Raw genomic sequence first — 22,659 nt, forward strand, 5'->3', positions numbered from 1 at the left:
TTAAAAGGCTTATATTTTTCTCTTCTAGCTACAGAAGCCAAGAAGTCTGAGGTCTTTAAGAGCTTTATGTATTTCTCTCTGTAAGACCTGCAAGTGTGTCTTCTGCCCAAGATACTTAAATATGTTTTTTTTTTTTTTTTGCCATGAGAGAGATGAATATAATACGACTATGGTATTTATTACAGAAGAATCGATACACCTCCACTGGTAACAAATAAAGGCATAATTAGATTATCCTAAAGAGACATCTTTATAAATACATTGAGATGGCTTAGTAAACAATGAAGAGATTTTGCACAATAGCTCTGGCAAGAGCTATACAGGAGGATATAACAGTCAAATGTGGTTTGTGAGATTAAATATGAAATGGGGTACAGTTGCACTGAGCCAGAAGGTAATAGAATTATATAATCAGAACTTTAGATCAGAAAAGGACCTAAGACAACAACTAACCCAACCCTCGCAGTTGAAAGTATGAAAAACAATGTTCAGAAAGATGGACTTTTCTAAGGTCAGGGTCAATATCACAATTAAATTTAATGCAACATAATTATATTAAGCACATACTATGTATGCATAAGGCATATAGAAGCCCAGAGCACAAAGGTTTTTTTGAAAGATTTTTAAAAATACGACAAAGCCTCCCTTTGATCTGATTATCCACTATCTGATTTGGAGAGCCATGCATTTCCTAGATTTAAAAATTGATCGTGGTGTCGTAAGTACCATAATAGATGTATACAGATTGCATGGCTTGGAGTTTCTGAAAAGCCTTTGTGAACAAGATGACACCTGATTTAGCCAAGCCAAGAATGGTAGGAAGGGCAATCCAGGGAAATGCAACTATAGGAAGAAAGGCATGGAGGTATCTTGCCCAGAACTAATGAGAAGAACAATGTGGGGGCAGAAGGCTGGTGAGAGCTTTTTGAGGTAGGGATGCGTCTTGCAGGGAGACCTTGACCGACACTGGGACTTTTTCCTCTTAAATAAAAATATGGAGCATTCGAAGGGTTTTAAGCCTGGGAATAGTATGAATTTGAATTTACTCCATCTCCTAGCTCCAGTGTGGAGGAAAGGTGACCCATTAGGAACGGATTAGAGCAGCCCAGGCCAGATGGGACTGAGCCACTACCTAGAGCAGTGACCAAACTGGAATATGCAACATAAAAATGCCAGAGAGGGGCATGTGCAAAAAATATAAGGAGGTAGGAATTCATTCCTTTTTAGTTATTTGTTTCCAGATTTACTGAGGAAAAATGACAAAGTTGTATACATTGAAAGCGTGTGACATGACGGTCTGACTAGAAATGTTTCTCAAAATGATTACCACAGTCAAGGTCATTACCACATCCATCAGCTCACATAGTTTTTTATTGTTGTGGTAAAAAGGCCTAGATCTACTCTCAGCGAATATCAAGTATACAACACTGTATTATTAGCTGTAGTCAGTCACCATGTTGCACATTAGACTTTTAAACTTATTTATCTTACAACTGAAAATTTATCCCCCTTGACCTACATCCACCCATTTCCCCGTCCCCCCACCCCAAGTCCCTGGCACTCACATCCTGCTCTCTGTTTCTATAAAGTTCTGTGATATGCTACAGTATGGATGGGTCTTGAAAATTCTATGCTGAGAAAGAAGTAAGACATAAAAGGCCACATATTATATGATTGTGTTTATATCAAATGTCCAGAATAGGGAAATCCATGGAAAGTAGACCCCATTGTTGAAAGATGCTGCGGGGAGGGGGAAGTAGGAAATGACTGCCAATAAGTATGGAAGGTTTGTTTGTTTTTGTTTGTTTGTTTGTTTGTTTGTTTGTTTGTTTTGGTGTGATGTAAATGTTCTGGAATTTGATCACGGTGACTGATATGCAACTTTGTCAATAGACCAAAACCTGCCACACTATGCAGTTTAAAATGGTGAACTTTGTGGAAAGTTAGTTATATTTCAATAAAGCTATTATTAAAAAGAAAACCTTTTTTTTTTTTTTTTTTTTTTTTTGCTAGGCATCTGGGTGGCTCAGTCAATTGAACATCTGACTCTTGATTTCAGCTCAGGTCATGATCTTGTGATCATGGGATCAAGCCTGGCATTGGACACTGCGTTGGGCTTCTCACTGAGTGTGGAGCCTGCCTAAGATTCTCTCTCTCCCCCTCTGCCTCTTCTCCTCATCCCCTTTGCTCTAGTGCACACTCTCTCTCAAAAAAAAAAAAAAAAAGAAAAGAAAAGAAAAGAAAAAGAAAACCATTTTTTAAAAAAATATGAGGTAGAATTGCCAGGGATAAGATTATGTTTGCTTTCAGATTTCTGATTGGTGTGACTGCATAGATGATGATGCCCAAGTACCGGCACAGGAGATATTTGTGTTTGAAATAAAAAATGAATTAAGTTTTGAGCACGGTGAATTGGAGATGCCTGTGGGACACCCAAGTTGATATGTCCAAAAAGATGTGAGTCCACAGTTCAGCATCGAGTCACGCTGGGGTAGTTAATGTGAGAGTCGTCACCCTATTGGTCTTAGTCAAAAAGACGCAGTTTATAGAAACTAAAGAGTAAATAACCAAGACTATTGATTGAAAACCTAGAAAACACATACAAACACAGCTGTCAAGAAATGCATGGAGAAGAATAAAGGAGAGTTGAGAGAGTGTTGTCATAGATGCTAAATGAGAGAGCTGAATCTCAAGAAGAATGTGGTGACACAATGTCAACTGCAGCAGGCAGTGAGGTCTAGAGAAATAAGGCTTGAAAAGCAGTAAGGGATTTGGGTCATGTCTGGTAATCTTTGCCAACCATGGTGTTGGATTTCTTGCACAACATCACAACCAAACAGCTAATGTGACTCCCAGTTCAGGGCTTTTCCCCCTCTAGAACACCAAGACACAACTTTAAACTCTCAATCTCTCTCATCTCCACTTTCTCCCAAGCACTCAAAATCCACGCGCAGGTTACTATAATGCATGTTTTGTTTAAATGCAGTAGAGAACTGTGGACCGTAACTTCAGGGGTTTTGGTTTGGCCAGTCCTTTATTGGATCTAAATTTATAGGTTCTACTACGTCTGATACTAGAAAAAAAAGTGAAAAAGCATTAGTTAGGGTCAGAGAGGGGCTTCTGGAAACAGTGGGCTTTTAAATTTATCTAGTTTCTAAAGGAAATATTTCATCCAGTTTTTGGCTTTATGGTTTAGAAGACGCTCAATTATCAGGATGATCAGAAAGGATTAAAAGTAGGTACAGGTTTGGCACCTCAAGTTACAATGATAGGCTAGAAGTTTCTCTTCAAGAAATCCATTGGGTATGACAAACAAGTTTTAGAATAAAACTTATACCTCAATAAAGCTATTTTTAAGAAAAGTCTTAAAAAATCAGAAGGAAGGGCAAAGAGCAAGGTCTCTGGTCAGGTCTGGCTTTGTATATTTAGACAAAGACCGAGTTGCACAATGATTATTTTTTTTTCTCATCGTCTGACTTGATTAACTCTGCTTTTGGTAGTAAAAGTTTGTGGGAAATTTAAATGCTTAATTCCCTGGAGGACTTTTGACTTTTCTGTTATCCTCAGAGGAAAAACATCCAAATAACAGATGCATGAATTTCATTAATGATGAAAACGGTAGAATTTTTAAATGTTGTGGTTTTTTTTTTTTTTCTGAGAAAGATTGCCACTAGTTCTGTTTCTTTGCCCAAGAATCTCTTTTCTCAACAAATAAATTCACTTTCTGAAGTCCATGCAGATAAAATTAACTATAAGGCTATGTCTCAGTTCCGGCTGCTATCACGAATTCCTTAGACTGGATGACTTAAACAACAAACATTTATCTATCACTGTTGTGGAAGCTGGGAAATCCAGATCAAGGCACTCACCAATTCGGTTCCTGGTAGGAACACTCTCTCTGGTTTGCAGATGGCCGCCTTCTTGCTATAGCCTCACGTGGTAGACAGATTATCTCTCTGGTGTCTCTTCTTTCAAGGGCACTAACATCATTCATGGGGGCTCCTTCATGATCTAACTCCCAAAGGCCCCATCTCCAAATACTCTCCCACTGGGAGTTGGGGCTTCAGCATATGAATTTGGGAAAGACGCCAGCATTCAATTTATAGCAGACTGTAATGTCCTTGTGAACTCTATAGGCAAAAACAAAACAAAACAAAACCTTCAAATATCTATGAGCAATTAGGAGGTGTGACCCCAAGTATATACATTCTGACTTTATGCATTCATGAAATTGTAAGTACTCTTAACCCTTGAACAACATGGGTTTGACCTGTGCTGGTCCACTTACATGTAGATTTTTTACAGTACAGTGCTGTAAATGTATTTTCTCTTATGATTTTCTTTCTTTCTTTCTTTCTTTCTTTCTTTCTTTCTTTCTTTCTTTCTTTCTTTCTTTCTTTCTTTTTTCTTTCTCCCCTTCTTTCTTTCTTTTGAAGTATGCTCCATGCTCAGCATGGAGTCCATGCAGGGTGCAAACTCATGACACTGGGATCAAGACCTGAGCTGAAATTAAGAGTTGAACTCTCAACTTAACTGAGCCACCAAGGTACCCCTTCCTTATGATTTTCTAAATATTTTTTTCTTTTCTCTAGCCCACTTTATCATTGGAATATAATGATTATAATATACAAAATGTGTGTTAATTGCCTATGTTATCAGTAAGGCTTCTGGTCAACAATAGGCTATTAGTAGTTGAGTTTTGGGGAGTCAAGTTATATGTGGGTTTGACTGTACAGTTATGACTGTACATATAACAACTGTAGTTATATACTAGTAAATAGTTACTCTTTCAAGTTCAATAATATAGATCTCCTATTTATTTACTATATTTAAAATTTTCCATCTTTTCCAGTTAGACTTGACAATTGACATAATGTCAAAATAATGGGTCATTCATTCAATTCACTGAGAGGGGAAAAAGATCATTCTAGGGAAATAAGAAAGGCAAGTTAGTTTTGTATACATGCATATTGGCAATTAAATGACCTTTTTATCTCCCAAACAATACTGCAAAAATGACATGAAACATATGACATAATACATTTTAGGTTCATCCTTGTTGTTGCAGATGGCAAGGTCTCATTCTTTTTTATGGCTGAGTAATATTCCATGAGAGATAAATGTGACACATCTTCTTTATCCATTCATCTGTTGTTGAATACTTGGGTTTCTTCCATATCTTGACTATTCTAAATAACACTTCTGTAATCATAAGTCATGGAGATGAAAAGTACAATGTAGGGAAGATAGTCAATAATATTATAATAATGTATGGTGACAGATGATGGCTATATTTATCATGGTGAACACTGAGTAATATATAAAATCAATATATTGTACACTGGAAACTAACATTAATAACATTGTATGTTTATTACACTTCAATAAGTTTTCTAAAAAAGGCACTTTGATAAACAAGAGCAACAATGTGAAACCGAGGCCAATGGTAGACCAGAAAACTGAAGCTATTTTCTGTTTCTTACTAATAACTGTGACTATAGGCATTTCAAATCTTCAATTTTCTTTTTTCTCATATACCATAGTAATTGCATGCTGCTGTAATGACAAATAAGAAAATTAATAGGTAAACTTAACCAGCATAGCTCTAGGCCCTAGGGTGTACAAATGAGGTGATATTAATAATTCAAATCTGCCTGCCTTGAAGACACAAACTGACCCAGGACCATAAGGCTCCAACCCTGTCAAGGAATCTCTATCTTATGAAAGATCAGGAATGAGTTCCTGCACCTTTTTATGTTCTCACATCATTCTTGTCAGTCACTTGAGAGGGACTGCTCATTACTACCTTGATTACTAATCTCTTGTACTTTCAATATTGTAAGACCTTCATGTGTTTGAAAGGTCTGTTCCCTTTAGTTTCCCTGGTATTCCTAGTAAAATGGGCCTTTTCAGAGCAATGGGGGAAAGTTCTTTTTCCTGCATCTCTGCATCACTTTGCTACATGGGCCATGAGGCTCATGGGTCTCGATTTTCACTGTGTGATTTTCGTATAGAGTTTTTCAGTACTTGTATTAATCTTTTGTCTCTAAAGGGCGTCAAATCTTCTCCCTGGACCTGGTTAGGAATGAGACACCATCTCTTAATTTCCTCAAACTTCACTTCAGGCTTCTCTAATCCCATGCATATCAACACATGCAGGTAGATATTTGGATATCTTCATTCCCGTATGTATATAAAACAACCTAATTTCTAGTGTAAGTCCAGGTAAGACTCTGTCCCATGATACACACAATGTTTATTTGAAATATGTTAAATTATTGCTTGGATGTAGAACCTTCCTTGATTATCCTGGCCAGAATTGATTCCTCTTCCATCTCTTTGGTCTTGGTATATTGGAGACATGTGTAGGTCTGTAAACAGACTGTAAATAGCTGGAGGCAAGGATTGGACCCATTGATATTCTAATCTGCTGCCCTGCTTACTTTGCATAGTGCCTTACACAGATACCATTTAGCTAAGGGGTAAACACATATGGGCAAACTTAGGTACACTTTTCTAGCACCAACCAATTTCTTAATAACCCTTTTGACAAGTAAGCACAAGTATGCAGTATAGAAGCTTCTCCCAGATTTCTTCAGATATTCCTGGAAACCGTAGTAGCAGTACATTTGTTTAGAACTTTTAAAAATGTTTTCATTTTCTAAGAGAAATTTATCTTTGTGATGTCTTCTGGTCCTCTCCAGAGATACATGTCTGGACTTCATCCCTTTCAGAAGTGCAGAAGATGCTCCCGCGTTAGTACAAAATGCAAGGCTCTGGAGACTCGGGTCCTATTCATGAGTTGTTTAATACTAATATATGTAACCTTGTTCTAAAAATGTATGCGGGATTTGTTTGAATCAGGTATGACAAGATAGCAAACACAGAAATGATTATCAGGAAGGGAAAAAGTTTATATGCACAGATCCCTAGAAATAGAAGGCACAGCGTACCATGGAGGCCACGTGCAGAATCATCCAGATTGTTCAGGAGGCAGAAGGAAGAGAGGGGAAAGCACAGCTCAGAGACTTTATTGGGATTCTCTCAGGAAGAAATGGGAGAGACAGCATAGGCACTAGGATTGGGTAGTTTGACTAATTTCAGAGGCTTTGGATCTGAGTTGTCCAGTATCGTGGGATGATTTAGGGCAGGGGGTAGTATTGGCTTTCTGTGTGAGAGTTTGAGAAAAGTGACAGTTATGGTTGGGGGCTCTGGTTTGGTAGGTTTGCATTTCAAAGGCAGACACATAAGGGAGTTTGCTATCCCTAGGAATTAGCTAGCTTAGGAGAGGCTGTCTTTTTAGGAACAGGACCTCATTTTTCAGAACTTCAAGAATAGAGCAAAAAAATGTCCATCAACAGATGATAGGGTAAAGAAAACATGACCACACACACACACACACAGTGGAATAATATTCAGCATGAAAAAGAAGAAAAGCCTGCCACTTGTGACAACACGGATGGACCCTAAGGCCATTATACTAAGTGAGATAGGTCAGACAGAGAAAGAAGTATACTGCAGGATCTCACTTATGTGTGGAATCTAAAACCCAAACAGAAATAAACTTCTAGAAAAGAGAGATGAGATTTGTGGTTTCCACAGGTGAAGGGTAGGAGGTAGAGGAATTGAAGGAAGGTGATCTAAATGGACAAATGTCTGGTTATTAGATAAGTAAGTCCTGGGGAAGTCTTGCGCAGCCTGGCAACTGTAGTTAACACTGTTGTACGGTACATAGGAAAGTTACTGAGAGAGTAGATCCTAAGAATTCTCATCAAAAAGGGAAAATACAGTTTTTTTCATCTTTTCCTTATATCTGTAGGAAATGACACATGTTCTCTAAACTTGTTGTGGTAATCATTTTACAACATATGTAAACCAAGTCATTGTACTGACTGTACATTTTAAGTTTATACAGCATTGTATATCAATTATATCTTGCTAACACTGAAATAAGCAAAAGAAAGGAAGTATATAGTCAATACAGACCTTAGTTGAGTCACTTCGACTCTTGGGACCTTGGTTTCCTTGTCTGCAAAATGAAAGTATTGAATGAAGTGACTGATGTCTTTCCCTGCTTATATGGGACAATCCCTAGGCTCCCTGAATTTCATGTTTCAAGCTTCTCCTTAAGCCAGTGAATAATAGCTATAGTTAAAAGTGTGGCTCTATCTCACATAAAAGATTGTTTAGGGATGCCTGGGAGGCTCAGTGGTTGAGTGTCTGCCTTTGGCTCAGAGTGTGATCTCAGAGTCCCGGGATCAAGTCCCACGATGGGCTCCCTGCAGGGAGTATGGTTTTCCCTCTGCTTATGTCTCTGCCTCCCTCTCTCTCTCTCTCTCTGTGTCTCTTATGAGTAAATAAATAAAAATAAATATCTTTAAAAATATATATTGTTTATGTTTGAATAAGTATATTTTTTAGAAGTAGAGGTCTAATACATCTAGCACATTTAGTGTCTCTCTAACCCTTATTTTTCCCTTAATAGAAACTGAATTAGTAAAAAAAAAAAAAAAAAAAAAAAAAAATTGAGTTAAAACCACAGAAACCTTAGGAAATGGGGGGAAAGTGTGAACAAATCTCATTCATATATACTGGAAGAATGAGAACCAGTCAAAACAGAGAAGGTATAATTATTTATATATAAATCACGCAGGAGCAAACTAATCTTTTAGTTGGGAAAAATTTAATATTTAACTCATTCATTAATTTGCCAAATATGGTCACAGGTGTATCTGTGAACAAATGAGACTGAAAGAGGCTAGTCGCCCATTAGGAAATTTAAGAAGCATTCTTTTCAGAATATCATCCATAACACACATAAACATTTCAGAAGTTCAGAAAATACAATTTTCATTTCATGATTTTTGTTGTTAATTCGTACTCTACAACTTTTATTTTGCCCCCACCCCAGCCCGTATAAAACTCAAATGACGTCCCATTGACGCTGACCTAGCTGCATATATTATAACTTTTGAGCAGGCTTAGAATAGGAGAACCATGGTGGTTGTGCAGGTAGCAGGCTGTACAACGTTGGCGGGGGGGAGGAGGGGAGGGCACGATTCACAATCAGACTCAATCTTGTCCTTCCAGATGCTTTCGTTTTAAATAAGACATGCATCTTGCATTATATACAGTGTATACATGCAAGAGCATGAGGGGAAAGGTGCTCCAGGGTTTCAGAGGACAGATAGCTAACTTCTGGTTGGGGCCACCCCAGAAGCTCTAGGTTCTAACAACCACCACCACATGTCTTAGTCTGCCCAGGCTGCCATAACAAAGTACCACAGGCTGGGGGAAGGAGGCCATAGAAATTTACTTCTACAATTCTGGAAGCTGGAAAGTCGAAGTTCAAGGTGCTGACTGATCCAGTTCCTGGTACAAGATTTCGTCCTGGCTTGCAGACAGACATCTTCTTTCTAAGTCCTCATATGGGAGGCAAAGAGAGAGGAACAGAGACAGAGAAAGAGAGAAGAAAGAAGGTCCTTGGTGTCTCTTCCTATAAGGGTACTAATCCCCTCACAAGAGTTCCATCCTTCTGACCTCATCTAACCTTAATTTTCTCCCAAAGGCCCCACCTCCTGATATCATCACATGAGGGGTTAGGGCTTCAGCATGTGCATTTTGTGCAAGTGCAAACATTCATTCCATAAGAGCATGAAAATGATACTTCCTAGAATTATTAAAAAGAGCACCATGGTCATAATATTGTGTCTGTAAAGCATCCTTCAACTCTGTTTGTTACTACATCATTTTATTCCTCTTCCAAGACCCACATAGGGTCCTAGCTGCCTCCCTTATTTCTTGAAACATACTTATAAGCGTGTGTTTTCTGGCAGTGCGGGGCAGGTATTAGGAAAAGTATCCATGAATAAGATATGTCCCTCCTTTCTCTTGCCTTGCAATCTGGAGGAGGAGATAAATGAGACATGCAAATACCAAAGATGCAGAGTATTAAGTTGAGACACAGCAATCAGTGGTATGAAAGAGAAAATGACTCATTCCATGGAAGAAGCTGCCAGAGCCTGGGCGCAGAGGAAGTGGAGTAAGAATTCACAGAAAGAGGGAAATCTTGGAGAATGGACAAACACTTGATAGAGAGGTCTGAGGGTTGTGGACATTAAGACATTGGGGCGAGACCCAGAGGTAGGTCATTCAAAGCCCTTTCCGACCTTACAAAGAATTTGCACTTTATCCCATAAAAAAGTACAAGAAAACACTATGCTTTAGAAACATGCTGCTTTAGAAACATGATTTGAGAGATGCAAGCCCAGAGACACAGAAACGAGTCAGAGGAGAATTGCAAGAATGGGAAGATGATGTGAGACAGAACATGGATGCGAGGATAAACACAGGAAACATTCAGTAGGAACTACCTACACGATGGATTTAACAGATGACTGAAGGAGGTCGGAGGAAGGAGGGAGAAAGGTTCTGATGTGGATGACAGGGTCTTGCCAGAAGCTCAGAAGGAAGGAGAGCTACAGTGTGCAGTTCGAGCACACCAGGCTGAAGAAGAACATTTTTCAACTTTTTTTTTTAAAGATTCTATTTATTTATTTTGCCAGAGGAGAGTATGTGTGTGTGTGCACAAGCAGGGGTGGGGTGAGCCAGAGGGAGAAGAAAAAGCAGACCCCCACTACCACCAGCCCCACTAGGCAGGGAGCCCAATGACTTGGGGCTCGATCCAGCTAATTTAAATTAGCTTTAAGTTTACAGGGGTAGAGGTAAGATGATAAGGGACTTCATGTCTGGGAGACTCTTTTTTTTTTTTGCTTGGAAACTTAAGAACTGTCTGCTGAACTTGTAAGAGAGGTGGAGAAAGGACCTGTGAGGTCTAAAGAAAGTGTGGACCAGCCCCTGTGAGGGACAGAAGAGGGAGCTGAGCAGGGCAGATAGAAGGCTTGTCAAATGGTCCAGAGGGCGTCACCTCTGGACTCAGTGAGAATCTGCCAACTCCCAGGTGTGTCATGTCCTGCAGTGATGCTCAGTGACCCAGGTCGGAATGGAGAAGGCGCAGGTCTACTTGTCAATGGCTATGAACTGACGAGGTGGATGCAGAGGGGGAAGGGTCTCTAGGTATGGAAGTGCTTGCTGGTGAGTAATTTAAGAGACTCACCATAGATTTAGACTGAAAAGAAGGGAAGCCATCAGGCAATGATGAATTGAGAGAAAACGGAGGGAAAAATTGAGGAACACAGTCTCAAGGAGGTTGAGGAATAAGTCGACGTGGGTCATAGCCTTATAATGGCTCTAGGGACAGGAGATGCTAGTCAGATCTTAGAATGCTGGAATTTACCATCCCAGAGGTGAAGGTATTCCAAGGTCCAGGTTCAGCCATGTGATTGGGTTATTGAAGTGGGAGAAGCACTTTGGGGTGGAGCTTAAGACCAGCTTGTTAGATGGGCATCCATACGCATGATGCAATCATAGGCGATTCTGCAGGAGTTGGGGCAAAATGAAGCTTATGAGTCATACCAGAACACTTAATGAGGTAGTTGTGGGAGGGAATATATGGCAAATAATGAACAGATGAGCTTCTATTCAACTCAGAATTTACAAAGTGTTATTCACAGATATTATTGTACTTAATCTTCACAACCTATGACACAGGCATGACTCTTAGTCTCATTTTACAGATAAAGAAACAGAGATTTAAGTTGGGACTTGCCAAACAAAAATCACTCAGCCAGTCGGTGACAAAACTGAAATTCAAGCTCCTATTTTCTGACTGCAGATCTCTTGTTCTTTCCAGGATAATAGGCTGCATTAGCAGAGAGAAAATTTAACCCCTTATGGCACATGTTTCACAAAAGTACTCTAAAGATGTAATGCCTTAATTTCAACAAAAGATGCTAAAATATGTCGTTTAAAGCCTGTTAGTAGGTAAGAGGTGCTTTCACAGGAGCTGCTGGGTGGAGAGAAGAAAGCATTTCTCCCAGTTTGTGACAAAGAAAACCAACAGCTTATGGACATGCATCATCCATAACCTCTCCTCCGCTGCCCTGGGGTAAAGCTGACCTTCTACCATACTGTGGTTGCTGCCTGACGTTCAATTTTCACTCAACCCCACCTGTATAAAAATGCCAGCTGATGGGGTCAGGAACTAAGGGATGGAACACCTCCTATGCTCCTTAAAGTTTCTACTTAAAAAACAACAACATAAAGAAATGGTCTTAGTGTTCACTCTTCCCTAATAACTCTCATTTCCTCTCAAAGATAAGAGTACTGATAATTCTCTAAACAAAATGTTTCTGAAACTCCAACCTTTCTGACAGCAAGAATCACAACACCTGCTTTTAGACGACACTGTGATCATTCTGTTTGACTCACCATGACTAATAAGGCAGGAAACTAAAAAAGAAAAGGAAAAAAAAAAGGAATAAATTCCTCTCTCCCACCTTCCTCTAGTGTTTGCATCCAGGGTTTTTCCAGAAGGAACGAGGTCTTTGGAGTCACTGAGGCTCTTTACCTACCCAACAGTGGTACCCAGAAAATGGGCAGGTGCTCAAGAAATGGTGACTAGGTTACCCTTAGCTTAGTAACTGGCTGAGGGTATATCCATCAAGAGAAAAACAACCTGACAATAGGAGATACAAATACCCAAACCATGTTTAGAGTGGTCAGATAAGGACAAGAACTAATTTCAAGAATCTGAAGAAGCAGTCTCCTTCGTGAATACAGACAGAAGTGAATATTTGGAAGATTCAGAAAGAAGCCCTCCTTTGAGGAAATATCTAATGGGCGGATTGCTGAGAATTTGGATGGTGCGGATATACAGATGGCGAGCCAGGAGAAAACTGGGATTACAGAAATGGGATGATGCAACATGTCAGGCAACCCAATTTCAGTGCAGACCTTAAGCAAAGGGCTTGATGTGTAAAATCCAGATAAGGACATTCCTGAGGTTCTTGAGCATCTCAGGTGTGGGTTTGGGTGGGGGTGGAGGTGAGCTGAGTTGAGAGGTCGCTGCACTCAGATGCTACTTAGACCAGTTTGTAGGATTGAGATCTCCCTGCCCAGCAGGGAATTCACCATTACTAAAAGAGACGCAGGGATCTCCCCCACCGCTGCCCCCTGCAACACGGAGCTGCCTAGGGTGAGAAAGAACATGGGTAGCAGTGATGAGAAAAGTCTCAATAATCTGTGTGACTCCAAGAGGGGGCTGGTGGCTGCAGTGGGAGCAATCTCTGCTGTACTGAATAAAGAAGCAAAGGGGGAGCAGTGGGAATGGAGCCCACATAGGTGAGAATGTAGAAAGTGAAGGGGACAGCAGCATAGAGTAGAGAGGGGGCCATCAGAGACCATGCCTTGCCAAGCCAGCCCCACAGGGTCTGCAGCACAGAGACAACTGCCTGGAAACAAGGGAGAACCCTAGAATACTGGCCCTATGTGGGGCCATTTGAGCAGATACCATCTCAGACTTTCTAGCAATGTGCCATCTAAGAGCAAGCATGGACATCAATGGGCATACTGACCCTCCAGAACTCATGTCTCGTACTAAAATAGTGACACACAGCACGTGCTCAGTAAATACTTGGTGAAGAAAATTGAGTGGACTTGAATAATATCTAAATAACCACAGAGTGCTCAGCTCTTGCCGCAGAACATGAACTGGCCTCTTGACTCCGTTATTCGACACATCAGCCAGTTTTGGCTACTGATTCATAATCTATAGATTGTAAGCACCATTTTACAGACTAAGTGATTTGCTTTTGTGTGGATTGCTTTGATCAATGATATTATTGCCCTGAAAAGTCCTATTTGAACAGGTCAGGTCCTGCCATTTGGGGAGAAAGTAGAGATAAAACAACAGGAGGAAAAAATATGTTTATCCCCCCCCTTGGAATGCAAAGATTTACTAGGAGAAGAATATGGTAAAATAATGTTTTTGGAATATTGACTTTTTCCCCCTGCTATTTCCCCATTTCCCTTCTTTCTACGTAAGATATTAGTTACCTGTATCCATCATTCTGGGAAAGGCGTGAAGCTTGCGAGCCTCTTGATCCTGGTTTTGTTTTCCAAAGCCCTAAAGGAATGAATTGGGGGTGGGGAGAGCTGGAGTGTGTGGGAGTCTCCCCTCCTACCCTGGGAAAAAAGTCTTCCAGGCTCGGGAAGCAAGGAGGTGATGGAGAGGTCTTGAGGAGAACAGAGATCCACAGACCTAAGAGGAAGTCCTGCCCCTTTCTTCTCTCATCCTGTCCTGGGAAGGAGGGAGAAAGGGGACTCTGTTTTGTAGACAGAGTCCAAGAAAGGCGACAAGACCTCAGAAGGGATGGATGCATAGAATATCTAGGCAGAATGTTCCAAAGGTGGTCCCTGAGAGATGGTGAAAAGCAGCCCAAGAATTCCTGTGCCTTTCTGCATAAGAAGGGGCAGAGAGAGTGGCCAGTCCTGGAGGAGCCCCAGCGGAAGGGCCAAATGTCATCCTAGGAATGACCAGTGTAGACAGATGAAGGAAAAAGACAGCCTCTGCCCCCAGGGGCTTGACCTAGATGAGTTCTCATCAGATCTTAGATGCCTAAAGTTTCTGCCAACAGGGCACAAGAGAGACTTGAAATCTAATGTAGAGAAGCTACATTCCCCCTCACATGTGAATTTCGGGCCCTAGATTTATAACCACTAACCTGCTATTTATGCTACTTGGCAACTTCATGCATTTATCTTGAGTCCCTAACAAGATGCACATATTGAGACCCAAACTGTCTTGTGCATCCTTATATTGCCATCAGTACTTAATGGTCACGCAATCATTTCACGGATACTTGTAGAGCACCTACCAGTGCCCAGAGCTACTTAGCTCCTGAGTGTACATCTTTGAACAAAACTGAGAATGTTCCTGGTCTCATGGAGCTCCCAGGCCAGTGCAGAGATGCACGGGATTCACATGAACAAATATATGGCATGTTACGTGGTGATATTTGGGTGAGAATTATGAGTCAGGGCAAGAGGGATCTCTAGAGTGTCGCTAATGTCGAATTCGTGATATTTGCTGGGTGAAAATGTTGAACTGAGCTGACTGGGTTCCATGCTGTCTTTGAAACGCTGGCAACCATTTCAATAAGCTAAGAACATTTTATCAAGAAAGCCAAAATAGGCAAATGAGAGAAGCAAATATTTATATAAGACTCATAAATAAAACAAACCAGCCAGAGACCTCATTAATAGACTGTCAAGAAAGGGAGATTAAAAAGAAAAATCACACAAGACAAGGACATGATTTATTTTAATGAATTTAAATCCAAATACATCTGATTCCAGAGCCTATTGTGACCTGTTATGACATCATGTGAGAAAAAGTGTAGGTTTTGGATCTGAATTCCTATTTCAGATACTTCTAGTTATGTTACCTCGGGCAAGTGACTTCATCCTTTTTTTTTTTTTTTAACCCCTTTGAGCTTTAATCTTCTTATATGTAAAAGGGATTAGTAATTCCAAACTCACTGGGTTGTTGTTGGGAATACGTATTTAATAAATGATAATTTTAAAATATTACAATAATGTTATAACAAAAAAAGATAATGTAAGCACCAAATAAATGATTATTAAAACATACTAGCTCCCTTCCATGTGCCCCTTACAGATATGCATGGATTACACACAGAAGTGGGGACGGAAATGATGGATATTCAGTATATCACTGCTTTATGAGCAGAATGGGGCATGGGAATATTTTGAAGCAACCAGAGGCTGCTTTCAGTGTTTTCTTTTGGAATTCACACTTGACCTCCAGATGCATTTATCTGGGCATCTTCCCTTCCTGGCAGAGAAGAGAGCTCCCCGAGCACCGGGTGCTCAGAGATCCTGCCCCTTCCCACTCTGGATTTGCTGATGCCCTGTTCTCTCCCCATTTCCAGCCCTGGTGATTTTTCTTTCCAAAACGTTCCTCTTTCTAATCATGCATGTTGGGCTTCTCAATAGATTCTTAGAAAATGATATGATTCCATGAATGATAAAAACTTCTGCAGCTCCGGGGAACCACCTGATGATAACTTCTACTGGCTCTCAGGAGGCAGATACCACCTGCCCCTTCCCTGTCTGTCTCCAGCTGCACGATATCCTCCCATCCAACTTGGAGTCGTCTCTGTTATAATTACTTGCCACACTCTAGTGCAATCATCTGTTTACAGATCGTCTTGGCAGGGCCTGTGAGCTCTTTTTTTTTTTTTAACCTTTTTTTTTAAATGTATTTATTTATTTATTCAGAGAGAACAAGAGAGAGGCAGAGACACAGGAAGAGGGAGAAGCAGGCTCCATGCAGAGGGAGAAGCAGGCTCCGTGCAGGAGGCCTGACGTGGGACTCGATCCCGGGTCCCCAGGATCACACCCAGGGCTGCAGGCGGCGCTAAACCGCTGCGACACCAGGGCTGCCCCTGTGAGCTCTTTTGAAGGCTGAAACTGTCTTTATCTTTTCACTACGATGCTAAATGTAAATGGGAGGGTCAGATATTTGGTTCTCCAAATGAAGGAATGTACTGTCATCATCATCATATAAACACACGTGGAACACCTCGGCTCCATGCCTAGCATTATGCCAGTGTTCTTACATGTAGTGAGATGTACATTTTAGTACTCTCCTTCTGAAGGTAAGGCTGCGAGTTTGGGTTAAATAACTCAAGGTGCATGCATCTAAAAGAGAAATTTAGCAGGCTAAACCAAGGAGTGGGTCAGTGGAGAGAGAAACTTCTAACAGATGAGGCCTTTTAACTTTCCCAAATCCCGTATCAATGTGGCCACATTTTTCTGACTCTAAGCAATACAGGCGTTGGCTTCAGGATCCTAAATAAGTCACTGCAGGCAGACACAGAGGGGAAAAGTCTTTGCCACCACTTGGCCATCTGTTTGCTCCAGGTTTATATCTAGCTCATACCCACCACAACTGAATTCTATAAAGGGCATTAATTTGTTGTTGTTGTTTTCTTTTGACACCAGGCATAGCATAATCTTCTTGAAGCTAGAAACTTCCCAGGAAGGTACCCTGAGAAACTAGCTGGGTTTCTTTCCTAGTAACATTCAAACCTATCATTTAATTTTTCTAAGGACAGACTCAAACCACAAAGGTTGTAAATGGCATTGAAAGAAGCCAAACTGGCCCCACACATATTTTCCTCCACATGGATTGCAAGTTGCTTGCATCTTAGCTCTGCCGAGGGGGCCAGGGGCTGGTGGGAATGCAGGAACTGGGGACGAGCAACCCCGAGCCATGCAGCTCCCAGGGGAGGACTGTCTTTTAAGGTGCCACAGGGATCAGTTAATGAGGCCAGCCTAAGGTCCTCGGGTCACGTCTGAAAGAGGAAACAACAAAATCTTCATGGGAAAAGTATGCAAGAATGAAAATAGCCAGAATATACAAGTAGGATCGAGCACCCCAGGGAGGTTGTAAGTATAGCCTGGAAAAGAATAGAAGGGGGTGGGGTGGGGGATAGAGGGATCACGGAAAGAGAACTCAATTTGAAGTATAGTCCCAACTGTGTTAGAATATTCCAGTGTATGTGTTGCTCTTTGTCTGGGCCTCAGTTTCCTCACACAGGAAATGTCACTTCCAGTCATAGTCCGTGAGACATTTTCTAGTGCTGAAATTCTATGGCGCTGTTCTCAAGGAGGTTCCCTGGCTAGAAAGCAAAAAAGATACAAAGGAGACCACAAGACAAGATGGATTTGGAATATGTGCAGAGTGATAATGCTGAAACAGAAGAAAGGACCGAGAAAGGTTAGGTGTCCACTGCCGGGGGGCGGTGGGGGTGGGGGTTGTACAGCCCAGGAGTCGCTGCAGAGAAGTCTCCTGTGTGTTTTCTCCTTCCCTCTCACAAAAGGAAGAAGAAAGTCTACCTGAAGGTGTTGTTAGTTGGTCAGTGTTCTTGGAGAAAGGCAGTGGCTCATCAGAAAGCTCTCGGCAGCTGTGTTCCCATTTACAAAGTCAAGAATTACCAAGGACACTGGCAGAGGCCAGTATTAGGAGTCTTCAACTTCCTGTAACCCAGACTGCACACCTGGCCTTATAAGAGAGCTTGGAGGTGCCTTTCTCTTTTAAAAAATGAAATCTTCTCAGGGGTGCATGGAGGGCACGGTCGGTTGAGAGCATTGGACTCTTGATTTTGGCTCGGGTCATGATCTCAGGGTCCTGGGATGGAGCCCAGTGACAGGCTCCTTGCTGGGTGCAGAGTCTACTTGTGATTCTCTCTCCCTTCTCCTCTGCTCCTCCCTGGCTCATGCTCTCATTCTCTCTCTCTCTCTCTCTATCTCTTTCTCAAATAAATAAATAAAATCTTTTTAAAAAAGTAGATCTGTCAATATTATTCTTATATTTTGCCACCTGCCTTCATCATTTGCCATGTGATGGCAGGCAGGGAGTCTGAGGGTCCACTAGAGTCTGAGTCTCTCCCCACCTTGGAGAGAGCAAAGCTGCTGTTGTTCCATCCCCAAGAAGAGTTGGATTTCCATAGTCCTCTGACCAAGAAGCCTTTTCCAACCTTGCCCTCCTAAACTACAAGCCCCCTCTGGTGGGTTTCCCACCCACCTACCCAAATAGGCATGCTTTCTTTCGCTTTCAACAGCCCCCAGTAGGTATCTCCAAGAAACACATTACATCTATTTTAACCTATTTCTTTCATTGTCCAAATGAGACTAGACTGGACTAGAATGGCAGCTCCTGGGTGAAAGGATTGTGTCATAATCCGTTTGGGGTTCTTAGGATCTACGGCCGTCCTTGGGCCAAGACAAGGCCTCAAAAAAACAAAAAACAAAACAAAAAAAAAGCGCAAACAAACAAAAAAACCCACTCGCTCAGTAAATGAGTAAATGACAGAATGAATGAATGGTTATGTTGAGAAAGAAATTTGAGCACAGGAAAAGGGGAAAGGTGGCTGGTGGTGGGGCTTCCCAAAGCCTTTCAAACTAAGATTGTTAAACATTTATTCATCCAACTAACCAAGTAGTTTCATCAATATCAACATGATGCTCTGATGGTGCTCTTCCCCATCAACCCTCATGTTGTTTCCCCAGATTTCCCCCTACCTGTTTCTTGCACTTACACATCTGCCTCTCTCTCCCCCAGCACCAGGATATCCACATTCTTGGGCTGACTATTACTTTCATCCTTCTCTTCCCTCTGTAGGTATACGGTTTTCTTTGTCCACCTGTCCTGGATGACAGATTGGGAGAAAATCATTTTTTGAAACTAATTTTCAAATTGCTTAAGTGACATAGGGGGTGTGTGTGTGTGTGTGTGTGTGAAGTTCCTCTTAAGCAAGGATACCGTTGCAATTAATTATAAATCAGTATTTTTAAAGATTGTATTGTTTTTATTTGAAAGGAGGGGGAGGGACAGAGGGAGAGAGAGAATCCCAAGCGGACTCGCCGTTAAGTGTAGACCCTGATACAGAGCTTCATCCCAGGGCCCCGAGATCACGACCTGAGCCAAAATCAGATGCTTAACCGACTGAGTCACCCAGAAACCCCAATTATAAGCCAATTTTGATGATAAACTCCTTATTGTATGACATATATCTGCCCACTGGCTAATTAATCATTTGCTAGTTTCCTGCTTCCTCCCTACCTCCGAGCCCCATTTAGCTTTTGGGAAGATGGTCTTATCATGTCCTAATTTATCGTTGATCATTTCTTTTCAATGTGGACTTGAATTAGAAATAAAACACTCAGTGAAATGATGTATAGATTTTAGACCCTCCTGACATAGGAAACTATAAATATGGAGGATTGTGTCAATACTTCAATCCTAGAAGGGTGAAAACACCTTGAATCTTACTAGAAAGGTGTTACAGAAGACTGTCTCACCCCAGAGAGACCTTAGGGGTCATTTAAACATACCTGATGTTCAAATTGTCCCTATCTTTAAGTGCTTCCAATCAAAATTGTGCAGCAATTTCAACATACATTAGATTCATATTTGCAACAGGCTGATGGATTAGTGTGATTTCATAATTAGAGGACATTAAATTTGCTCCAGCCCTTTCATTTCTACACATGAGAAAAAAGTCAGGCCCAGAATGAAGAGGCTGCTCCAAAGTCACATAGACATTTAGCAGGAAATCTGAGGTTAGATTTCACGTCCAAGTACTTCTCTTTTAGCAATACAAAGTCTTTTTCCAACCAGCTTCCATGAAGCTTTCAACTCCCACAATTCAAACCACTTCTTGTTTTCAATTTGTCTCTGGAAAGCATGCTGGTATACAACTGAGGAGCATGGAGCGTTTTCATGGCACCCTGCTACACATATTGCTCTCAGATTATCTTCTGTCCCCCTAACCCACCCCACGCCTGTAGAAAACAGGATCCTGAGAGAATTGGGGGCAGCAGACAGGCACATTCAAATATTGGAAGTGGAAGTAAGGAAATGGCTGGAGCAGCATGTCCCCGTCTGGGTTCTGTAGAAAATCTATAAACTGGAAGTTGTTCATGATGGGCAAAAAAGACAATATTGGTCAAGTCAATTGAGAAACACCAGAATAAACACAATCAAGTGGGAGTTTTTGCTTTTGCTCTGCAGAAGACTCTGAGTGTTAGGTTGATGAGATTTTGCATGATTTTTTTTCTTTTTTCATATTTTTCTCATTATTGTTTCTGTACTTTAAAGATGAAAAAAATGCAAATATGACTTTTTCAATATTTGTAAACTTGGTGAAAACAGCAAATCTTCTTTTGCTTGCTCTGGGATCCTTTTACGTATTCCAGCTTTACTGAGAAACTAATATCCTTCACAAGGAAAGAGCTTGTTAATTCAAGGAATACATTAGCAGGTGTGTTTAATAGGCATGACAGAGGACTGAGTCCATCTGGCATGCATATTGTTGTCTCACATAAATGTAATGAGGGAAAAAGAAACAAAGAAAAAAAATCTAAATCGTATCACCAGACAACTTTTGAGGTCTTATTTTCCCTCCTCTAGAATCTAAACCTCGAGAGGTGGGAGATAGCATCTAACTAGTTCTGAACATAGTGCCAACCACAGACTGAGCTTCCAGAGTATTTGAAACATCTTAGGTCTGTTTAAACCCAGAAACACCCCAAACTTTACATTTATGAAAAATTCCCTTGCTAATGACTAAGCCTTGGGCAGAAGTTGTCTATAATTTTTACGTCCAAATTCTTCTGCCTTTTAAGGATGGAGCTTTATAGATCACAAATTCAAATGCTCAGAGAACCTTAGAAACGGTTTATTCTTAGTCTCTGTACTGCTTCTCTTGTGTGGCATTACCGACTCAAGAGAGCTTAGCTGAAATTGGCACTTTTCTAACACTAATAATATTTCCTATGTTCTCAGGGCCTTACTGCCAAGAGTAAAAGTAGTGAGGTGAGCAAGAAAAAGGCATTTCCTCTGAGATCTTGAAAGTTCACCTTGCATCGACCACAGTAAGGCTTTCTGCAATCCCACCACAGCTGACCTAAGCAGGGCGTTTTAAATATTAATTAATTAATTAATTAATTAGGCAAAGGTGTAGGAAACCTGGATTCTCTTGGTAGCTATGTGACTAACCAGCTGAGTGACCTTGGCTAACTCACTTGATCTTGAAGTTACAGTGATTCAGTTACAACATTGCCATCTCAGGTCTGCTGTGGGGATGCTGAGGCAATATTCATGACAGTTCAAGACACACAGCAGAAGCTTAAAGGCCATAGCCCCTTTCTTTTTTCTTTGCAGTCATTTATGATCATTTCATGGCTGCTGTGATTGCTTCCCAAAGATTAAATCTGTGGCTTGTGTCTGGAGTCCCGCCTTTTCTCTAGTGCATCAGTTTTAGATGAGCAGTGGTTAGTTCTGCAATACCACAGCCTAAGCCAGGTTTGCAGAGGGATTTTGGACTCAACTGGAAAACCCAGTGGTCATCTTTGGGGCCTGAGTCCCATGCTAGCCAAGATCTATTTTGTGGTGTTAAATTAAAAGAACAAGCTAGATACTTCCAGGCTCAAGCCCTATTACTCTAGGCACGTGGTGGTGTTGTACCTACTGTGGGGATACTCTGTACAAAGCCAGCAGTAGGTGAGAGAAGGCAGGGCAGGATAAATAAAATGAGGAAAAAAATAGCTAGCACTTTTATTAGTGTTTTGTGCTATGAAATCATTTAACTTTCACAAAAAAATTTGCACAGCCATTATCATCATATTCTATTTTATAGAAGAGGAAACTGAGGCACAGAAGGAGTGGATGACTGTCTTAAGGAAATACCGAAGGTTTGGTAGACAGTGATGGCTTGATTTAATCTTCTAAAAGGAAGATCGTCCTCCTTGTGAAAAACACAAATGAGAAGAATGATGACAAACACACGGCAAGAGGCTTATTGCCATAGTGCAGGTGAGAAATGAAGACCAGCCCTGGAAGCTTCCAGAAGGAGGCACTGATCTTCCTTCCCTTGCATTTCCATAAAAGAGACATTTCTCTCTACTCCCCGTAAAGCAGAGTATTGGAGTGGATACTTCTTATCTCTTTCCACTCATTTTTGTTCCAGCACAGGGAACAGAGGTGGGTGATTTGAAATTTGAGAGCCTCGTGCCCTATGTAGTAATTTCATTTGAAGTATGTTTATAAAATTGAATACCAAGAGGAAAACATTTCTTGTTTGCATTTGCTCTTGCACTTTCTGCCTTTGTTTTATAAAGGGCTTCTTGCTTCTTCCTGCCATCATGAGGAAGCCGACCAACGGGGAC

Source organism: Vulpes vulpes, chromosome 5 (assembly GCF_048418805.1).
Source record: "Vulpes vulpes isolate BD-2025 chromosome 5, VulVul3, whole genome shotgun sequence".
Classification (NCBI taxonomy): domain Eukaryota; kingdom Metazoa; phylum Chordata; class Mammalia; order Carnivora; family Canidae; genus Vulpes; species Vulpes vulpes.